At 40.1% G+C, this 22,853-nt stretch overlaps 1 long non-coding RNA gene across 1 annotated transcript; it reads right to left on the bottom strand.

The window, feature by feature from the left end:
- On the bottom strand, positions 13,752 to 22,127 carry LOC110261067. The gene is made up of 3 exons (XR_002344822.1): positions 21,949 to 22,127; positions 21,112 to 21,225; positions 13,752 to 13,937 (listed from the first exon to the last, which is right to left on the bottom strand). It is a non-coding gene; the product is annotated as an uncharacterized LOC110261067 (long non-coding RNA).

Here is a 22,853-nt window from a genome sequence, read left to right as displayed (position 1 = left end):
ATAGATTAAAAAGACTAATTCTTAGAAACATTCAGCTTACCAAGAGTGATTCATGAAGAAGCAGATAATCAGAACACACCAATTATTGGTAAGGAGGTTGAAGCATTAAAAACCTCTTCACAAAGAAAAGCCAAGGAAGAGATGGCTTGAAGTGAGTTTTATTAAATATTTAAAGAGGAATGAATACCAATTGTTCTTAAAGCTTCCAAAAAAAATGAAAAAGGAAAAAGAAGGGGAACTTCCAACCTCATTTTAGAGAGCTAGCATCACCAAAGACAGAGAAGGACAGTACACACAGAGATGAAATAAATTACGGACCAATCTCTCTCCTAGATAGCGGTGCTAAAATCCTCAACATGATAGTAGCAAAACTGGAGCTCCCATTGTGTCACAGCGGAAATGAATGCTACTGGCATCCACGAGGATGCAGGTTTGATCCCTGGCCTCGCTCAGGAGGTTGGGGAACTGGTGTTGCCATGAGCTGTGGTGTTACTTTGCGGATATGGCTCAGAACCCATGTTGCTGTGGATATGGTGTAGGGCAGCAGCTGTAGCTCTGATTTGACCCCTCTCCTAGGAACTTCCATATGCTGCTGATGCAGCCTAAAAGGAAAAAAAATAGCAAAACTAATTAAACAGTACAATAAAAGCATCTTTTGTGATACATGTGACAAGTCCACAGTTAATATCACATCAATAATGAAAAGCCAAAAGCTTTCTTTCTAAGATCAGGAAAAAAGAAAAGGGTGCTCACCCCAACCCTTTTTATTCAATTCAGTTCTTGAAATTCTAGCCAGAACAACTGAAGAAGGAAAAAAGAAGGACATTCAAATCGGAAAGAGAAAAGGATGTTTTTTATCTTTGCAGGTGCCATGATCTAATAAATAGTAAATCCTAAAAGAGCCACAATAAAACTACTTGAAGTAGTTAGTAAGTTTTGCCCTGTACCTGAAGAAACACTCACCTGCCTGGACGTGGCTCCAGAGCTCTGTGCAGGGACGAGTTCATCAGGATGGGCCACAGTTATAGGGACAGGGTCCCTGGACCTGCTCTCCCCACAGAGGTGCCGTTATTATCATGTCATCTGTAGTGTCAGTGACACTGTCTGCATGGAGAGGCTGGGGCGTCTCCAGTGAGGAGCAAATCTCATCCCCAGGGCTCATCCCCCTCAGCCACGTCTGGTGATTAGTGACACCTCCTGGCAATTACTGGGAAGGTCTATGTGAGCAGCTGAGCAGAAGGCAGGGAAAGTTTTCTGTGTCCCCCATGTGAGAATCCTTGTTTGGAATGAAACCCTTTTTTTTTTTAATTGTTATTTCCCCAATATGATTTTTTTCCCTACTGTACAGCATGGTGACCCAGTTACACATACATGTATACATTTTTTTCTCCCATTACCATGCTCCATCATAAGTGACTAGACATAGTTCCCAGTGCTACACAGCAGGCTCTCACTGCTAAGCCATTCCAAATGCAATAGTCTGCATCTGTTAACCCCAGATTCCCAGTCCATCCCAATCCTGCCCCAGCCCCCTTGGCAAACACAAGCCTTTTCTCCAAGTCCTTCAGTTTCTTTTCTGTGGAAGAGTTCATTTGTGGCATATATTAGATTCCAGATGTAAGTGATATCATATGGTATTTGTCTTTCTCTTTCTGACTTACTTCACTAGTTATGAGAGTCTCTAGTTCCATCCAGGTTGCTGCAAATGGCAGTATATTGTTCTTTTTTATGGCTGAGTAGTATTCCATTGCATCTATATACCACATCTTCCTCATCCATTCAACTGTCGATGGACATGTAGGTTGTTTCCATGTCTTGGCTGTTGTGAATAGAGCTGCAATGAATATGCAGGTGCCTGTGTCTTTTTCAAGAAAAGTTTTGCCAGATATATGCCCAATAATGGGATTGCTGGGTCATATGGTAGTTCTATATTTAGTTTTCTGAGGTACCTCCATACTGTTTTCCATAGAGTTTGTACCAATTTACATTCCCACCAGGAGTGCAGGATGGCTCCCTTTTCTCTACACCCTCACCAGCATTTGTTACTTGTGGATTTACTAATTATGGCCATTCTGATAGGTGTGAGTTGGTACCTCACAGTAGTTTTGATTTGCATTTCTCTAATAATCAGTTATGTTGAGCTTGTTTTCATGTGCTTGTTGGGCATCTGTGTATCTTCTTTAAAGAAATGTCTGTTCAGGTCTTCTGCCCATTTTTAAATTCAGTTCTTGGGTTTGTTTTTTGTTTTACTGTTGAGTTGTATGAGTTGTTTGTATATTTATTTTAGAGATTAAGCCCTGTCAGTTGCATTGTTTGAAACAATTTTCTCCCATTTCACAGGTAGTCAGTTATTGGTGGGTTTTTTTTTTTAATGGTTTCCTTTGCTGTGCAAAACTTGTCAGTTTTTTTAGGTCCCATTGCTTTATTTCTGTTGCCTTGGGAGACTGACCTAAGAGAACATTTCTAAGGTTGATGTCAGCAAATGTTTTGCCTATGTTCTCTTCTAGGAGTTTGATGGTGTCTTGTCTTATGTTTAACTCTTTGAGCTTAATTTTGTGTTTATTTTTGTGCATGGTGTGAGGGTGTGTTCCAGTTTCATTGACTACATGCTGGTTCTATGTTTCCCCAGCACCACTTGCTGAAAAGACTTTTTTCTCATTTTATATTCTTGCCTCCTTTGTCAAAGATTAATTGACCATAGGTGTCTGAGTTTATTTGTGGGTTCTCTATTCTGTTCCATTGGTCTATACGTCTGTTTTGATACCAGTACCACACTGTCTTGATGACTGTGGCTTTATGATATTGCCTGAAGTCTGGGAGAGTTATGCCTCCTGCTTGGTTTATGTTCCTCAGGATTGCTTTGTCAATGCTGGGTCTCTTATAATTCTATAAAAATTTTTGTGTAGTTTGTTCTAGTTCAGTGAAAAATGTCATGGGAAATCTAAGAGAGATTTCATTGAGTCTGTAGATTGTGCAATATGGCCATTTTTGTGATATTAAATTTTCCAACCCAGGAGCATGGAATATATTTCCATTTCTCTGAATCCTTTTTAATCTCCTTGACTAATGTTTTATAGTTCAGCATATAAGTCTTTCACCTCCTTGGTCAGGTTTATTCCTAGGTATTTCTTTTGGGAGGTTGTGATTTTAAGAGGTATTTTGTTTTTGTATTCCTTTTCTGTTATTTCATTGTTAGTATTCAGAAATGCCACTGATTTCCGAATGTTAATCTTGTAGGCTACTGTCTTGCTGAATTGTTTAACCAGTCTGAGGAGTTTTGTTTGGGTCCTTAGGCTATCTATTTAAATATAAAATATAATATTTTCTTATGTATAGTGTCATGTCATCTGCATACAGTGGCATTTTACCTCTTCTCTTCCAATTTGAATACCTTTAATTTCTTTTGTTTGTCCGATTGCTAGGAATAGAATGTCAAGCACTATGTTGAATAAAAGAGGTGAGAGTGGGCATCCTCGTCCTGTTGAAGTTTTTAGTGGGAAGGCGTTCAGGTTGAGTATTATACTGGCTGTGGGTTTGCCATAAATGGTTTTGATTATGTTCAGGTATGTTCCCTCTATACCCACTTTGGTAAGAGGTGTTTTGTTTTTTTTTTTTTGTCATAAATGGATGTTGGATTTTGTCAAATGCTTTTTCTGCATCTATGGAGAAGATCATGTGTTGTATGATGTGGATTGATTTGAGTATGTTGAATCACCTTTGGAAGCCTGGGATGAATCCCACCTGGTCATGGTATATGATCTTTTTTATATGATGTTTGACTCGATTGGCTAAAATATGTTGAGAATTTTTGCATCTATATTAATCAAATATATTGGCCTATAATTTTTTTGGCAGTATCTTTAGCCGGTTTTGGTATTAGGGTGATGGTGGCTTCATAGAATGTATTTGGGAGTGTTTCTTCCTCAAACTTTTGGAAAAGTTGAAAAAGTATGGGTATAAATTCTTCTATGGGAGTTCCCATTGTGGCACACTGGAAATGAATCCAACTAGGAACCATTAGGTTGCAGGTTCTATCCTGACCTCAGTGGGTTAAGGATATGGCATTGGCGTGAGCTGTGTTGTAGGTCACAGACGCAGCTCGAATCTGATGTTGCTGTGGCTGTGATGTAGGCCAGCAGCTGCAGCTCTGAGGACTCCTAGCCTGGGGACCTCCTCCATATGCCATGGATTTGGCCCTAAAAAGCATAAATAAATAAACAAATGGGTAAATCTTCTTTGGTAGAATTCACCTGTGAAGCTATCTGGTCCTGAACTTTTGTTTGCAGGTGTGTTTTTATGACACATTCAATTTCATTTCTAGTGACTGGTATGTTCCGTTGATTTATTTCTTCTGGATTCAGTTTAGGCAGGTGTAAGTCTCTATAGAAAGTTGTCTGTTTCTTCTAGGTTGTCGAATTTGTTGGCATATAATGGTTCACAATATTCTCTAGGGCAAAGGGTTCATAAAGATTGTCAGGGAGGGGATGGGAAAATATATTTCATGCCAGTGAAAAAGAAGAAAATAGAACATGTAATACTCCTATCAGACAAAAGAGACTCAAAAATGAATGCCATAAAAAAGACAAAGAAGGACACTATTTAATTATAAAAGGATCCATTCAAGAAAAGGATATTTCAATTATATATATATATATATATATATATATATATATATATATATATATGTCCCTAACGTAGGAGTACCCAGATACATACAACAAATACTAACAGACATAAAAGGAGAAATTGATTTTAACAACTCACTCACCTCAATGGACAGAGCCTCTAGACAGAAAACCAATAAGGCAACAGAGATCCTAAATGATACAATACAAAACTTAGACCTAATTGACACTTTCAGGATTTTACATCCAAAAATCAGAATATACATTCTTTTCAGGTGCACATGGAACATTCTCAAGGATTGACCATATACTGGGGCACAAAACTAACTTTGACAAGTTTAAGAGTATAGAAATTATTTTGAGTATATTCTCTGACCATAATGGCTTGAAACCAGAAATCAACCACAGGAAAAGAAATGAGAACAAACTGACTACATGGAGACTAAACGACCTGTTACTAAAAAAACAATGGGGAGGAGGCAAGACAGCGGAGGAGTAGGGGGACACGCTCTCCCTCTCCCACAAACACAACAACAACAACAAAAAACACATCTACAGGATAAACGACCAGCACAGAACAGCAACCAATCGATGGCAGAAGAACCTAAACTCCAATGACGGCAAGAATTTCGTGACATTACTAGGTAAAACAAGAGAAGAGAGGAGAGTGAGAGAAGGGGAATCTGAGCCGGATGGGCACTCCTGAAAGGGAACTGCAGAGGAGAAAGGGATCCCACACCCTGGAAAGTCACCTACTTGACAGAAAGATCAACTGAATCGGAGGAATCTCCAGATGCAGAGAAGAGTGTAGCAGTAAGTTGGAGTTCTCAAAAGCAGAGCGAGAACTGGACAGACCATCTGAACTATGGGCACAGTCACCAAAAATTGAGATGGCTGGATGGGGGCTGGGCACCGAGACCTCAGCTCCGGAGGTTAGTCCCCAGGAAAGGGCTCGGCGGGCGGAGTGGAGAAGAGACTTGGGAGGTCTAGAAACCAGTCTGTCAAGTTTGATGGGGCAGGGACTGCCCGGGAGACTAGAAAGCAGAGCGTCACAGGGGGAGGGAGCAATACACTAAGGTCAGGGAAGTGGAAAGTCATATCAGAGGGAACCTGGGACAAGAGCCAGGTCTGCACCAGTGTTGGCGAGGGGAGACAAGAAGGGGTGGCCCCCATAGAATACTCCCCACGCCACAGCAAGCTTTCAGGCCCGCTAGCTAGCAGAAAGCTGTGCTTCCCAGTGCATCCCCTCCCCCCACCCCCACCACCCCCTACACACTCGCCAGACCTGGGGCTGCCTGCCATCCAGGAGGGCTGGCCTCAACAATTGCCTGAGGCCTACCACTGCAAGGGCTGTCCCTGCCCTGGCCTGCTTGCCCTTTGGAGGGGCTTCACCCCCGCGGATCAGCACCCAGGAAAAGGCCTGCAGCCCAGAAAAGCTAGAACAAGCTTGGCCAGGCCATGAAAAGATCTGCCTAATTCTTGGACAGTCCTTCTGAGTCGGGCTGCTCTGGGGAAGAGACTCTTGGGTTCACAGCAGCCCAGCTAACCACTCCAGCTCTCGGGGGGAGCCGCACTCCGCAGAACAACTGCACAGGACCACCAGCTCCCTGCAGGAGCCCCTGCAGCCCAGAAAAGCTACAATAAGTTTGGCCAGGCCGTGAATAGATCTGCCTAATTCTTGGACAGTCCTGAGTCGGGCTGCCCTGGGGAAGAATCTTTTGGGTTTGCAGTGGCCCAGCTAGCTGCTCCAGCCCTTGGGGGGTGCCTCACTCACGTGGAACAGCTGCCCAGCACTGCCAGCCTCCTGCAAGAGCCCCTGCAGTCCAAAAAAGATAGAACAAGCTTGGTCAGACTGTGAAAAGATCTGCCTACATTCTCAGACAGTCCTTCTGAGTCGGGCTGCCCTAGGGAAGAGCCTCTTAGGTTCTCAGTGACCCAGATAGCTGCTCCAGCACTTGAGGGTGCTGCACTACTACAGAACAGCTGCCCAGCACCGCCAGCCCCCTGAAAGAGCCCCACAGCCCCAAAACACCAGAGCAAGCTCTGCCTGGCCGAGTGAAATCTAATCCCATCTTGGTGTGGACCTCCCAGTCCTGTCTGCCCTCAGGAAGTCCTCCTTTGCTTCAGCAAGACTCTGTTAGCCCTGCCAACACTCCAGAAAAGCCACACTGCCTCAAAAAAAGACTGACCAACAATGCCAGCCCTCAGGAAATATTCCACGGCAGTGACAAGGCAAACACTGCCCGATAACGGAGAGTACAACTCCTTCAGGAGAAAGAAAACAACAAGCAAGATGAAGAAGCTGAGAAACCACCCCCAGTCAAACCAACAGGAGAACTCACCTAAAACAGTCAACAATGAAACAGATCTCTGCAGTCTGACAGACCTGGAGTTCAAAAGAGAAATAGTGAAAATACTGAAGGAATTAAGAGAAGATATGAACAGTAATGCAGATACCCTCAGAAAGGAACTAGAAAATATAAGGAGGAGCCAAGAAAAACTAGAACATTCATTTGCAGAGATACAAACAAAACTACGGGCAGTAAAAACCAGAATGAATAATGCAGAAGAATGAATCAGTGATATGGAAGATAGAATAATGGAAATCACCCAATCAGGGCAGCAGACAGAAAACCAAATCAAAAAAAAGGAAAGCAATATAAGAGACCTATGGGATAATATAAAGCGGGCCAATCTACACATAATAGGAATTCCAGAAGGAGTAGAAAAAGATAAGGGGATGGAAAATATATTTGAAGAAATTATCAATGGAAACTTCCCAAATCTAAAGGATACTGGGTTCAAGATACAAGAAGCACAGAGGGCCCCAAACAAACTGAACCCAAACAGACCCACACCAAGACACATCATAATAAAAATGGCAAAAGTTAGTGATAAAGAGAGGATCCTAAAGGCAGCAAGAGAAAAACAGAATGTTACCTACAAGGGAACCCCCATAAGATCATCAGCTGATTTCTCTACAGAAACACTACAGGCCAGGAGGGAATGACAAGAGATATTTAAAGTGCTAAAAGGAAAAAAATATGCAACCTAGAATACTCTATCCAGCAAGAATATCATTTAAAATAGAAGGGAAAATAAAAATTTTTTCCAACAAACAAAAGCTAAAAGAATACAGCAATACAAAACCCAGGCTAAAAGAAATACTGAAAGGGCTTCTCTAAACAAAAAAAGAAAGGAAGGAAAGAAAGGGAGGAAAAAGAAAAAAAAAGAAGAGGAAGAAGTAGGATTAGGACACCACAATCAGAGAGCAGTCACTCAAATAAGCCAGCATACAGATTTAATCATGAACATTTTAAAATTAAATTAAACAAAATAAAATTAAAAAGAAAAAAAAGTCATCAAAATCATAAAATGTGGGCAAGGGATGTTAGGAAATAAATAGACCCTTTGTTTGTTTGTTTCTTTGTTTCTCTTAATTTTAATATAGTAATGAAGTGTTTGAACCTAAAGGACCATCAGGCTAAAACACACAATTATAGGAAGGGGTTAGCATACTTAAAAAACAGGGCAACCACAAGCCAAAACCAAATATTGCATTTGCAAAAAATGGAAAAAAAAATAACACTCAAGCAGATAATAACAGGAAACCATCTAACCAAAAAAAAAAGGAAGAATGGAGAACCATAGAATCAACTGGAACACGAGGTTCAAAATGGCAATAAATAATCATCTATCAATTATCACCTTAAATGTCAATGGACTGAATGCCCCAATCAAAAGACACAGAGTGGCTGAGTGGATAAAAAGGCAAAAACCTTCAATATGCTGCCTACAAGAAACTCACCTTAGGACAAAAGATACATATAGATTGAAAGTGAAAGGGTGGGGAAAAATATTTCACGCCAATACACATAACAGGAAAGCAGGAGTTGCAACACTCATATCAGACAAAATAGACTTTAAAACAAAAGGCATAAAGAAAAAGAAGGACACTACTTAATGATTAAGGGATCCATCCAAGGAGAGGATGTTACTATCATCAACATATATGCCCCAAATACAGGAGCACCCAGATACACACAACAAATATTAACAGACATAAAGGGAGAAATTGATGGAAATACAATCAGAGTAGGAGACTTTAATACTCAACTCACATCAATGGACAGATCCTCTAGACAGAAAACCAATAAAGCAACAGAGATCCTAAAGGAAACAATAGAAAAGTTAGACTTAATTGACATCTTCAGGACACTACATCCAAAAAAATCAGAATACACAGTCTTCTCAAGTGCACATGGAACATTCTCAAGAACCGACCACATATTGGGACACAAAGCTAACCTCAACAAATTTAGGAGCATAGAAATTATCTCCAGTATCTTCTCTGACCACAACTCCATGAAATTACAAATCAACCATGGGAAAAGGAAAGAGAAAAAACCTAACATGCTACTAAAAAACCAATGGGTCAATGAGGAAATCAAGAAGGAAATTAAAAACTACCTTGAAACAAACAATAATGAAGACACAACCTCTCAAAATCTATGGGATGCTGCAAAAGCAGTGCTCAGAGGGAAATTTATAGCAATACAGGCCTTTCTCAGAAAAGAAGAAAGATCCCAAATTGACAATTTAACCCTCCACTTAAATGAATTAGAAAAAGAAGAACAAAAAAGACCTAAAGTCAGCAGAAGGAAGGAAATTATAAAGATCAAAGAAGAAATCAGTAAAATAGAGACTCAAAAAACAATAGAGAAAATTAATAAAACCAAGAGCTGGTTCTTTGAAAAGGTGAACAAAATTGACAAACCCCTGGCCAGACTCACTAAAAAGAGGAGAGAAAGAACTCAAATAACCAAAATTATAAATGAAAAAGGAGAAATCACAACAGATACAGCAGAAATGCAAAAAAAACCATAAGAGAATACTATGAACAACTATACGGCAACAAGTTTGACAATGTGGAAGAAATGGACAATTTTCTAGAATCTTACAGCCTGCCAAAACTGAATCAAGCAGAAACAGACCAACTGAACAGACCCATCACTAGAAATGAAATTGAAGAGGTCATAAAATCACTCCCTACAAATAAAAGTCCAGGACCAGATGGCTTCACAGGTGAATTTTATCAAACATATAAAGAGGAATTGGTGCCCATCCTCCTTAAACTCTTTCAAAAGGTTGAAGAAGAAGGAATACTCCCAAAGACATTCTATGAGGCCACCATCACCCTCATTCCAAAACCAGACAGAGATACCACCAAAAAAGAAAACTACCGCCCAATATCATTGATGAATATAGATGCAAAAATGCTCAACAAAATCTTAGCCAACCGAATCCAACAACATATCAAAAAGATCACACACTATGACCAGGTTGGGTTCATCCCAGGTTCACAAGGATGGTTCAACATACGCAAATCAATCAGCATCATACACCACATTAACAAAAGAAAAGTCAAAACCCATATGATCATCTCAATAGACGCAGAAAAAGCATTTGACAAAGTCCAACATCCATTCATGATCAAGACCCTCGCCAAAGTGGGTATAGAGGGAACATTCCTGAATATAATCAAAGCCATTTATGATAAACCCACAGCAAATATAATCCTCAATGGGGAAAAACTGAAGGCCTTCTCACTCAAATCTGGAACAAGACAGGGATGCCCACTCTCACCACTGCTCTTCAACATAGTTTTGGAAGTCCTAACCACAGCAATTAGGCCAACAAAAGAAATCAAAGGCATCCATATAGGAAGAGAAGAGATCAAACTGTCACTGTATGCAGATGACATGCTACTATACCTAGAAAATCCTAAGGACTCAACCCCAAAACTACTTGAACTGATTAATAAATTCAGCAAAGTAGCAGGATATAAGATTAACATTCAGAAGTCAGTCGCAGGAGTTCCTGTCGTGGCGCAGTGGTTAACAAAACCGACTAGGAACCATGAGGTTGAGGGTTCGGTCCCTACCCTTGCTCAGTGGGTTAACGATCCAGCGTTGCCATGAGCTGTGGTGTAGTTTGCAGACGTGGCTCAGATCCCGTGTTGCTGTGGCTCTGGCATAGACCTGTGGCTACAGCTCTGATTAGACCCCTAGCCTGGGAACCTCCATATGCCACGGGAGCGGCCCAAGAAAGAGCAAAGAGACAAAAAATAAAAATAAAAATAAATAAAAAAACAGCCGTCGCATTTCTGTATACCAGCAATGAAACCTTAGAAAAGGAATACAAAAATACTATACCTTTTAAAATTGAACCTCACAAAATCAAATACCTCGGAATACACCTGACCAAGGAGGTAAAGGACCTATATGCCGAGAACTATAAAACTTTAATCAAAGAAATCAAAGAAGATGTAAAGAAATGGAAAGATATTCCATGTTCCTGGACTGGGAAAATCAATATTATAAAAATGGCCATACTACCCAAAGCAATCTACAGATTCAATGCAATCCCTATCAAATTACCCATGACATTTTTCACAGAACTAGAACAAACAATCCAAACATTTATATGAAACAACACAAGACCCAGAATTGCCAAAGCAATTCTGAGGAACAAAAACCAAGCAGGAGACATAACTCTCCCAGACTTCAAGAAATATTACAAAGCCACGTCATCAAAACAGTGTGGTACTGGTATCAAAACAGACAGACAGACCAATGGAACAGAATACAGAATCCGGAAATAAACCCTGACACCTATGGTCAATTCATCTTTGACAAGGGAGGCAAGAACATCAAATGGGATAAAGAAAGTCTATTCAGCAAGCATTGCTGGGAAACCTGGACAGCAACATGCAAAGCAATGAAACTAAAACACACCCTCACACCATGCACAAAAATAAACTCCAAATGGCTGAAAGACTTAAATATACGACAGGACACCATCAAACTCCTAGAAGAAAACATAGGCAAAACACTCTCTGACATCAACATCATGAACATTTTCTCAGGTCAGTCTCCCAAAGCAATAGAAATTAGAGCAAAAATAAACCCATGGGACCTCATCAAACTGAAACGCTTTTGCACAGCAAAGGAAACCCAAAAGAAAACAAAAAGACAACTTACAGAATGGGAGAAAACAGTTTCAAATGATGCAACGGACAAGGGCTTAATCTCTAGAATATATAAGCAACTTATACAACCCAACAGCAAAAAAACCAATCAATCAATGGAAAAATGGGCAAAAGACCTGAATAGACTGTTCTCCAAGGACAATATACAGATGGCCAGCAAACACATGAAAAAATGCTCAACATCGCTGATTATAAGAGAAATGCAAATCGAAACAACCATGAGATACCACTTCACACCAGTCAGAATGGCCATCATTAATAAATCCACAAATAACAAGTGCTGGAGGGGCTGTGGAGAAAAGGGAACCCTCCTGCACTGCTGGTGGGAATGTAAACTGGTACAGCCACTATGGAGAACAGTTTGGAGATACCTTAGAAATCTATACATAGAACTTCCATATGACCCCGCAATCCCACTCTTGGGCATCTATCCGGACAAAACTCTACTTAAAAGAGACACATGCACCTGCATGTTCATTGCAGCACTATTCACAATAGCCAGGACATGGAAACAACCCAAATGTCCATCGACAGATGATTGGATTCGGAAGATGTGGTATATATACACAATGGAATACTACTCAGCCATAAAAAAGGATGACATAATGCCATTTGCAGCAACATGGATGGAACTAGAGAATCTCATACTGAGTGAAATGAGCCAGAAAGACAAAGACAAATACCATATGATGTCACTCATAACTGAAATCTAATATCCAGCACAAATGAACATCTCCTCAGAAAAGAAAATCATGGACTTGGAGAAGAGACTTGTGGCTGCCTGATGGGAGAGGGAGGGAGTGGGAGGGATCGGGAGCTTGGGCTTATCAGACACAACCTAGAATAGATTTACAAGGAGTTCCTGCTGAGTAACATTGAGAACTATGTCTAGATACTCATGTTGCAACAGAACAAAGGGTGGGGGAAAAAATGTATACATGTAAGGATAACTTGATCCCCTTGCTGTACAGTGGGAAAATAAAATATAATAAAAATTAAAAATAAAAATAAAAATAAAAAAACAATGGGTCAAGAAGAAAATCAAAACGGAAATTTAAAAATACCTCAAAACAAATGATAATGAAATACAACCATTCAAATTCAATGGGATTCCACAAAAGCAGTGCTTAGAGGGAAATTCATAGTGATACAGGCCTTCCTCAAAAAAGCAGAAAAATCTAAAATTGACAACCTAACCCAACACCTAAATGAATTAGAAAAAGAAAAACAAACAAAACCTAAAGTCAGCAGAAGAAAGGAAATCATGAATATAAGAGAAGAAATCAATAAAAAGAGAGATTCAAAAAACAATAGGAAAAAGTCAGTAAAACCAAGAGCTGGCTCTTTGAAAAGGCAAATAAAATTGACTAACTTCTGGCCAGACAAACCAAGAAGTGGAGAGAACAAACCCAAATAAACAAAATAAGAAATGAAGAAGAAATCTAACAAATACTGCAGAAATACAAAAACTCATAGAATACTCTGAACAATTAAAATATATTTTCAATCCCCTTTTCTTTTTCTTCTCCTTCTGGAATCCCTATTATACCTAGATTGGCCCACTTTTATATTATCCCACTGATCTCCTATGTTGTTTCGTGTTTTGTCATTTGGATTTCTATCTGCTGTCCTGATTGTGTTACTTCCATTATTCTATCTTCTAAGTCACTAATTTGTTCCTCTGCCATATTCATTCTGCTCTTTAGTGCTTTTAACTGATTTTCCTAAACGCTGTCCTCCCTGCTCTCCTGGGATGATAGTGGCACGCTGATAGGTGCTCAGGACACGGGTGGAGCACAGGGTGGTACTGCGAGATATTTGGTGGGTGTAATATAAAACTTTACACCCCGAACTAGACAGGTGTTGCCTTAAGATAAATGTTCCCATTGTATGGGGAATCCCAGTGGAGAGAAGAACCAAGGCGTTGGCCACAGCCATGTGGATGAGAATCGTGTGTGTGGGCCTTAACTTGCACCCAAGCACGACTGGGGAGACACTGCGGAAGAAGAGAATGACATTGGCTAACATCCCAACCCCGATCTGTAACAGAAAAATGGTCTTCACATTACCTCCCCTGTGGTTCTTAGCACGTTGCTCTGGAAAGGCATGGAAACGGCTTCAGAGGGGGCTGGAGTTAGGAGCAGGCTCCGCCCTGGCAGACATGAGGCCACTTGCTAGGCACGTGACCCGGAAGGATGATGCTCAGCCTTCTCTTCTCCTGAGAGGCGCAGCTCTGTCCTTTTCCACAGGAAGGCCTTCAACTGCAGAACACACCGCTGACATCTATTTCACATTTTACCACTATTATTTTCTATTTATTTACTTTAATATTTTCCTCCCCAACACAGTGTAAGATCCCTGAATTTAGGACTCATTCCTCTCTTGGTCTAAATGTGGTTTACACACTAATGGGTGTGAATAATTGTCTTCTTTGTAAATGACTGAGTGGAGAGAAAGACAAAACTACACTGCACCATGTTTATCATTCGTGATTATCCTCCTTTACACTATGAAACCGTACACTTCATACTTACATTATAATACTGAGAACAGTAAGTGGAAATGCCATGTCGTATACATTCATTATCTCGATCATTAGAATTGCTAGATAATGTATTTTCAATGTTGGAGGAATCTCATCTTTATACGTGAAAGTCACACTCTACAAAATACATTTCAAAAAATTGGTAGCCCTCTGAATACACGTGTCACGAAAATGTCCCCCAGATGTTCTATTCAGAATGAAAAATATTCTCCGTGGCCAAAAATTCTTATTATTTAAAACTGTGCAGATCTTAACTTTTTGAGAGATGCCAGTTCTTGCGGTGTTTTACCAGCATGGTCTCCAGCTCACCTCAGTATATATGAAAAAAGCAAACCATTCAATCTCTACATCAATTGTACCCTCTTAATACATACAATTTTATTAGTCAATTACACTTCAAATCTAATAAAACTCTTCTATTACTAGACCCAATGCACAGATATTGCTTCACATCTTCACTAGTTATTGAGTGCCTTCGAGTTCTCTGAGTGTTTACTTGCTCGAGATACTATAAATGAGAAGGACTAGGCACCCGAAGCCAAGATCCATCACAGTACACAGAGATGGCCAAGTTAAAAAAAAAAAAGGTGGATCACAGCCTTTATGATTGAAAAAGAAGGTTCTGTGACATATAACACAACAGATGACTTAACTGGTTAAAGGTGTAAAGTCTTCCAAAGCCAATAATTTTAGTGATTATTGTAGGATTCAGAGCCATTGTCAAAGACAGAGGGAAAAGTGAATTATAAAATAATTATGTAATTAAATAAATTGATTAAAAAAAAGACCAGAGATACCAGCATTTATTAATAAATAGCTTATAAATATCAGCTTTGGATTCACCCATCTGGGGCCTTGTTCCTTAGTCCCCACACATCCTTCAGGTCTGAGAACCTTGTTTCCTTATTGATAATATGCCAGCAATAGTAGGTCCTTGGGTTTAGAAGCTGTTGAACAGTTTGAGAGTCCATGATCTGCAGCTAATCATCCACTTATCATCTCTTATTTTGGGTCAAGATCACTGGCTCGTGAGTTTAGTCTTAAGTAGGGGTCTTTATTTACACTCCAGGTATAAGTCTCCTCATTTAAAAAGTAAAGTTCGAAATAGTTAAAAAAAAAAAAAAATAGCTCGTAAATATGGTGTGGACATATAAGGTGGTTTTCAGGTCCACTGTTGACCACAGTGGCTAGAACAAAGTTCTTACTGAGTGATAAAAATTATTATCAGGGTATAAGTTATGTCTTCCTCACTTATGTTATTACCTACCAAGGCCAAGGATAGGAGGGCGGAATAACAGCCTGTAAAATGGGTAGAATAAATAAATGGCAGGCTAACACGGGCACTATTTTGTGAGACTACAAAGTGCGTTAGAGTTCATCACATTGAAGGTCTCTCTCTCCACTTACTGCCCCAGGGTAAACAAGGAAGCCCTCTTCCATCCATGTAGATGACAACACGAGCAGCATTCACCCTTTCCACGCCGGTGGATCATCCAGGAAGAAAGTCAACAGGGACCGATGGAACTTGGACAACAGGACCTGGCAGGTACCTTCTAACTATTCTGGCCAAGAGCAGCAAGATACCCATTCTTCTTGAGCACACATGAGAAACGTTCACCAGGACACATCGTAGGTTGTGTCCAGGGAAAAGATGTCGATTTTAAAATCCTATCAAGTATCATCCGACCACACTGATGCAAAGGTAGAAAATAATACAGGCAGGCAATGTGGGGCATTTACAAATATGTAGAAATTAAACCACAAACTCTGGGACAACGAATGGTGCACAAAAGCAAAGGCAACGTATCTTAAGACAAACAAACATGGAAACACAACACATCAAATATCTTAGGATGTATCAAGATCTGTTCTAAGAGCTAATTTTATAGCCAAAGGAAAAAAGTGCCTACACTAGGGAAGAAAGTAGGATCTAGGCAGTTAAGTCTCCTCGCCCAGAGGCGAGTGTCAGATTGGACCCCATCTTTCTTTCCTGGGTGTGAGGCCTTGGCCAGAGGAGTCAGCATGGAAGCATGAAAGGGCAAGGAAGGTTAGGATGCGAGTGCTCTGTAGGCACTGGGGCATTGGAGGAGGTGGAGTGGAAGGTAAGGAAGAGAGAGGACAAGAGGAAGACCAGGTGTGGTCTGGGTATTGATGTTCTCGATGTTGCAAAGGGGAGGACATGAAAGAGGAGAATGCCTTTCACAAATTAACCAATCAGTGAAGCCTTTTCAATTAAAAGGTTAAATGAACAACATAATATGTAAAGAAAATAATTTACAATAACATCAAAGGAATAAATAGTGATGCCTACGCCAAGTCAAGGAAGTGAAAGAATTAAACGCTGAAAACCAGAACACCGTGATGAAAAAGAGCAAAGACTGCAAAACACATGAAAAGACCCCTGTGTTCACGGGTTGGAGGACTGAGTCTTGCTGAAATGTCAAAACGGCACAAAACCATCTACAGATTCGGCGCAATCTCTATCACAATTCCAACATTTTTTGCAGCAATGGAAAAAAAATCATGTAAAGAATCTTTGGATAGAACACAATGGAAGACAGCCTGAGAAAAGGAGTGTGTGCATGCGTGTGCCTGGGTCACTGCTGTGCAGCAGGGCTGACAGCACTGTAAATCAATTACACCTTAACAAAACATAAAAATCGGGAGTCACAGAACAGGTGGGTGACTGCCCGAGACAGGTTGTGAGGGGTGAGCAAAAAGAGAGGAAAATGGTTAAAAGCTCTAAGCGTCAGTCGTAAGATAAGTAGGTCCTGGGGATGCAGTGTCTAGTATTATGACTTTGCAGTATTTCCAATACTGCATATTTGAATTTTCCTAAAATAAATCTTTTTTTATTGAAGGATTTTTTTTAATTTCACCAATACGTTATTTTTTACTACTGTACAGCATGGTGACCCTAAGATAAATCTTACAAGTTCTCAAGCAAAATATAATAATCTAATTGTGTGTGGGGATTCATATTATCTAAACTCATGGTAGTACTCATTTTATAATATGTACCTATTTCAAGCCATTATGTTTTATGCATAAAACTACTATAACATTATATCAATTATTTGTCCATTTAAAAAATACTATATTTCTTCCTTTTGAAATATTTTTGTTGGTTTATGGTTGATTTTCAGTGTTGTACCAGTTTCTGCTAGGACCCAGTCATACATATGTATACACTGCCTTTCTTATATTGTCTTTTATTTATCATCTTTTAAAAGAAAATATATTTTCAGAATACTTCAAATATTTATACATATATATTAAAAATTACCTCTCCAGAAAAGACTTATGTGGAACATTATTCCATTATATCATGAAATTATTAATGTAACATTCATGCTATTCATTTGAAGGGGGATATGATTAAATTACTATAGATAAAATTTTAGAATTTGATAGCGATAAACACAATTATTATGAAAGGAAAACAAACAGCCTGTAATAAAACCTTATTATGCATACTACAGATGATTAACAAGAAGCTACTGATAGCCCAGGAAAATCTACTCAGTAACTTGTAACAGCCTATATGGGAAAAAATGGGCATATATCTATGTCTAACTGATCCACATTATTGTACACCTGAAACTATATACAACATTTTAAGTCAATTATACTTCAATAAGCTAGAAAAACCTTAAAAACTAAAACTCATAAAGAATGTTGAGTGAATCCCGAATACTCAAAACACTATTGCAGAAGAACAAATTTCAAGGTCTCACAGTTTCTGATTTTAAAACTTAAGACAAAAAATACTAATCATTTGAAACTATTTTCTCCCATTCAGAACAGTTTCAAATGATGCAACTGACAAGGGCTTCATCTCTAAAATATGCAAACAACTTATACAACTCAACAGCAAAAAAACCAACAACCCAGTGGAAAAAATGGACAAAAGACCTGAATAGACATTTCTCCAAGGAAGATGTACAGATGCCCAACAAGCACATGAAAAAATACTCAACATCACTGATTATTAGAGAAATGCAAATCAAAACTACCATGAGATACCACCTCATACCAGTCAGAATGGCCATCATGAATAAGTCCACAAATAACAAATGCTAGAGAGGGTGTAGAGAAAAGGGAACCCTCCTGCACTCCTGGTGGGAATGTAAGCTGGTACAACAACTATGGGGAATAGTATGGAGGTACCTTAGAAAACTATACATAGAACTACCACATGACCAAGCAACCCCACTCTTGGGCATCTATCCGGACAAAACTCTACTTAAAACAGACACATGCACCTGCATGTTCACTGCAGCACTATTCACAATAGCCGAGACATGGAAACAACCTAAATGTCCATCAACAGATGATTGGATTAGGAAGACGTGGAAGATACACACAATGGAATACTACTCAGCCATGAAAAATAACAAAATGATGCCATTTGCACCAACATGGGTGGAGCTAGAGACTCTCATCCTGAGTGAAGTAGGTCAGAAAGAGAAAGACAAATACCATATGATATCACATATCTTGAATCTAATATAGGGCACAAATGAATCTTTCCACAGAATAGAAAATCATGGACTTGGAGAATTGACTTGTGGTTGCCAACAGGGAGGGGGAGGGAGTGGAATGGATTGGGAGCTTGGAGTTAGTATATGCAAACTATTGCCTTTGGAATGGATTAGCAATGAGATCCTGCTGTGTAGCTCTAGAAACTATGTCTAGTCACTTATGATGGAGCATGATAATGGGAGAAAAAAGAATGTATACATGTATGTGTAACTGGCTTACCATGCCGCACAGTAGAAAAAAATGTACTGAGGAAGTAACAATAAAAAATTTTTAAATAAAATACTAAGCAAAATATTCACGCTACTGATATGAAGGCAGACATAGACATAATGGAGAAATTAGCAAGCCCAGAAATACACCATTGTGTCTATGATCAAAATTATTTTTCACAAGCATGGCCCAATCTCTGAGTGGTGAAACACAGTCTCTTCAACAAATACTGTTGAGCATATTGCATATCCACGTATAAAATGAAGAGGCTAGACAATTATGTTACAACATATAAAAAATTATTTCAAAATATATTAAAGGCCTAGATGTAAGATGCAAAACTATCAAACTCCTAGAAGAAATGAATAGGAGAAAAATTCTTTGTGTTAGATTTAGCAATGATTTCTCTGCTATGTTGTGAAAAGCACAGGTAACAAAAGCAGAAGTAGGCAAATGAGACTGTACCTGACTCACAACTGCTGTGAGTCAAAGGACACGATCGATACAGCGAGATAAACCCTGCACGATGGAAGAAAATACCTACGAATCCACTAACTGATGCGACACATCCACATATAAAATTTACAAAGAACTCCTATAACTTAAACAACCTGATTAGTAAATGAGCAAAAGACTTTAAGTACGCATTTCTCTAAAGACGGCATACAAACAGCCAACCAAAACACGAAAAGGTGTTTGACATCGTTTAGAGAAATGCAAACAGAAACCAAAATGAGAGGTCGTCTCACAGCAATTAACGTAGCTACTATATTTTAAACAGGAAGTAGCAAGTGTGTGTTATCGGAGAAGGAGGAGACCTTCAAGCTCTTGGGCACCATGACTTATGAGATGGAACCACCACTGTGGCAGAAATTGAAAGCAGAACTACCCCATGATCAAATAATCCAAGCCCTAGGTGTCTATTCAAAATATTATAAAGCAAACTTGAACAGACATTTGCAAACTCATGTCCATGGCAGCACCATTCACAATAGTGAAGAGATGAAACAACCCACATCTGATCTTCAGATGAATGAGTAAACAAACTATGCTAGGTACCCACCGTGGAATATTATTCAGCCTTTAAAAGGAAGGAAATCTTGTCACATGGAACCACATGGATGAATCTTCAGGACAACATGCAAATGAAACCAGCCCGACAGGAAAACAAAGTTGTTTGTGATTCCACACACCCGAGGTAGGCGATGTGGTCAAATATGCAGAAGCAAATTGGTGGAGAGAAGTGGCTCAGAGAGAAGAAAAGAAGGGCTTGTGTGTGAAAGGATATGGAGATCAGTTTTGTAAGAAAGCAGAGTTTTGGAGATCTGTAGCCTAACAAGGGAAAATTACGCTGGACACAAGACAGTCTCATTAATACTCTTTCCATAGTGAAGGTACTTTATGTTTTTTTTCCCAACAACACGTTTTACCTCGATTTGAAACATAGCACGAATTAGTCAGAAGGATCCAAAACATTGATCCAGGTCAACTCCTTTTCTGACACAAATTCCAGAGGGAAAAAGCACCTTGGTGCCGTGTTTTTCTAGATAAAAGTTCTGGAGGTATTTAAATTATTTGTAGTGCAACTGTATTTTATGCACGTTGTTTCTAATGACCCATAAGTTTTCATTTTTTCCTAAAATTTAAAACTACAAATAACATTTTTTTTGTCTTTTTTGCCATTTCTTGGGCCACTCCCCTGGCATGTGGAGGTTCCCAGGCTCGGGGTCGAATCGGAGCTGTAGCCACCAGCCTACACCAGAGCCACAGCAACGCGGGATCCAAGCCGCGTCTGCAACCTACACCACAGCTCATGGCAACGCTAGATCCTCAACCCACTGAGCAAAGCCAGGGATCAAACCTGCATCCTCATGGTTCCTAGTCGGATTCATTAACCACCAAGCCATGACGGGAACTCCCAAATAACATTTTAAAAAGGAAAAATTGGCAATAACCTAAGACCTCATGGAACGAAAGAAAGAACAAACCATGCCCCAAGGTAGGAGAAGGAAAGACATAACAATAATCTGAAGTAAATAGATAGCTGAGAAAAATAGAAAAGACCAACAAAACCAAAAATTTGATTTCTTACAACGACAAATTGTATGTATGTATACATTCATTTCGTGACTTACCGCTGGCAGGATTACAAGTGAGGATAATACATATCAGCAGGCACATAACGCGTTTTCCAAATTCACGTCCGTTCTCTCTCCCTTTTCACACAAAAGCAAGCAGAGTCCCTTTGACTGAAAAACAAGAAACACGTTTTGGATTCATCCCAGCAACCGCTGTTCTGCCCCCTCCTCAATTTCCCTGCTCCCTTCACTTCCGATGTTTTGCTCTTTCTCAGACTCCAGCCCAGGTGATTGCACCTGCTCAGAATCACCTGCTAATCATTCTCAGTCACTTTAACTGCTTCGCTGTCTTTACCTCCAAATGAAATTCATACTTTTGTTGTTATGTTTATGCCTTTTTCCTCTCTCTTCCTCATACCTTGAGAGCTACGTGAGGACATGTACTATTCTCCTTATCGACTAAGCGTTACTTCGCCCTGTGAGCCTCATCTACAGCCTATACACACCATCTCCAGTGCGACAGAGGGAGGAAACACAGAAATTACTTATTCTTGTCTGTCCTTTGAATTGTAATGACCTGAAAATTTTCTGGCATTTCAGGCAGCTGGGTATTACTAGAGCCCCAAAGAATCCCATAAACCTTTGTTAACGAATGAACGGCCTTACATCTCATTTACAGGAAATCCTAGCGTGACCCCTCTGGTAACCGCACTCTCTGTTCCATGTGTAAAACCCCCACCCAGTCAGAGCCTGGATGAAGTTGCTCAGAGTGAGGCTCGCCAGCAGGTATCCTGCCCGATGTTGGTACACAGCCTGTTCTCCAACATCCTCTACTACGGGAGAACACTGCTGTTCCGGTTTCTGCCCTTAGATGGAACAGAAGGACGCGCTCACCTGACGGGTCCTGGCTGCAAAGTTCTGTGCAGGGAGGTGTCAAACAGGGTGAGCCATCGTTATGGGGACACTGTCCATAGAGCTGATCTCCCCGCGGAGAAGCCGTAATCACCGCAGCGGCTGCGTCAGAGGCCGTGTGTGGAGAGCACCGGGCAGCGCCCGTGAGGAGCCAGTCTTATCCCCAGTGTAATCACCCTCCTCCTCCTCAGGTGGTTAAAGGCAACTCCTGGCAATTAGGAAGAAGACCTTAATGAGGAACCACACAGCAGGTGAGAGAAGTTTTCTGCATTCCTTGTGGAAAACCTTGGTTCGGAATCAAAGTCTAATTTATGGGACACTCGAGGGTGCGTCGAGTGCGTCCTTCACTACGTTTCCAAGAGGGTGTGTTCCTCAAATATTTTGTGTTGCTTTTTCTTAGGACAGTTAAATGTTCTTATGGTTTTCGACCCCAACTTTTGTGTATGTTAATTGTGGAAGGGCATATGTAGCATGAAATTGACCGCTGAAGCATGTTTCAATGTCTAGTTCAAAGGCATTAGACGGCTTCACGTTACTGGGCAACCATCACCACCCCTCTCAGGAACGTTTTCCTCTTCCCAAAGTGACACTCCACATTCATGAAAAAAGAGCTCCTCTCTCCTCCGCCCTCTCACCCCGTGGCAATTGCCATTCGACTGACCGTCTCTGAATTTAACTACCCCACGGACCCTCGCAAGTGGCCCTGTATGTTCGATTCCCGTTTCTGACTGGCTCATTCCGTTTAGTGCAATGTCCTCAGGGTTTATCGCTGTTGTAGCATGTGAATGCAGTAAAAAAAAAAAAAAAAAAAGCAAAACTCACATAGTATAAATTTACCCTGTTGCGAGTACATCACGTATTTAGCTATGTGCCCTTTGTTATGCAAC

This window comes from Sus scrofa, chromosome 6 (assembly GCF_000003025.6).
Source record: "Sus scrofa isolate TJ Tabasco breed Duroc chromosome 6, Sscrofa11.1, whole genome shotgun sequence".
NCBI lineage: Eukaryota > Metazoa > Chordata > Mammalia > Artiodactyla > Suidae > Sus > Sus scrofa.
Note: the sequence above shows the minus strand (reverse complement) of the source record. Positions and strands in the feature narration are given on the sequence as shown.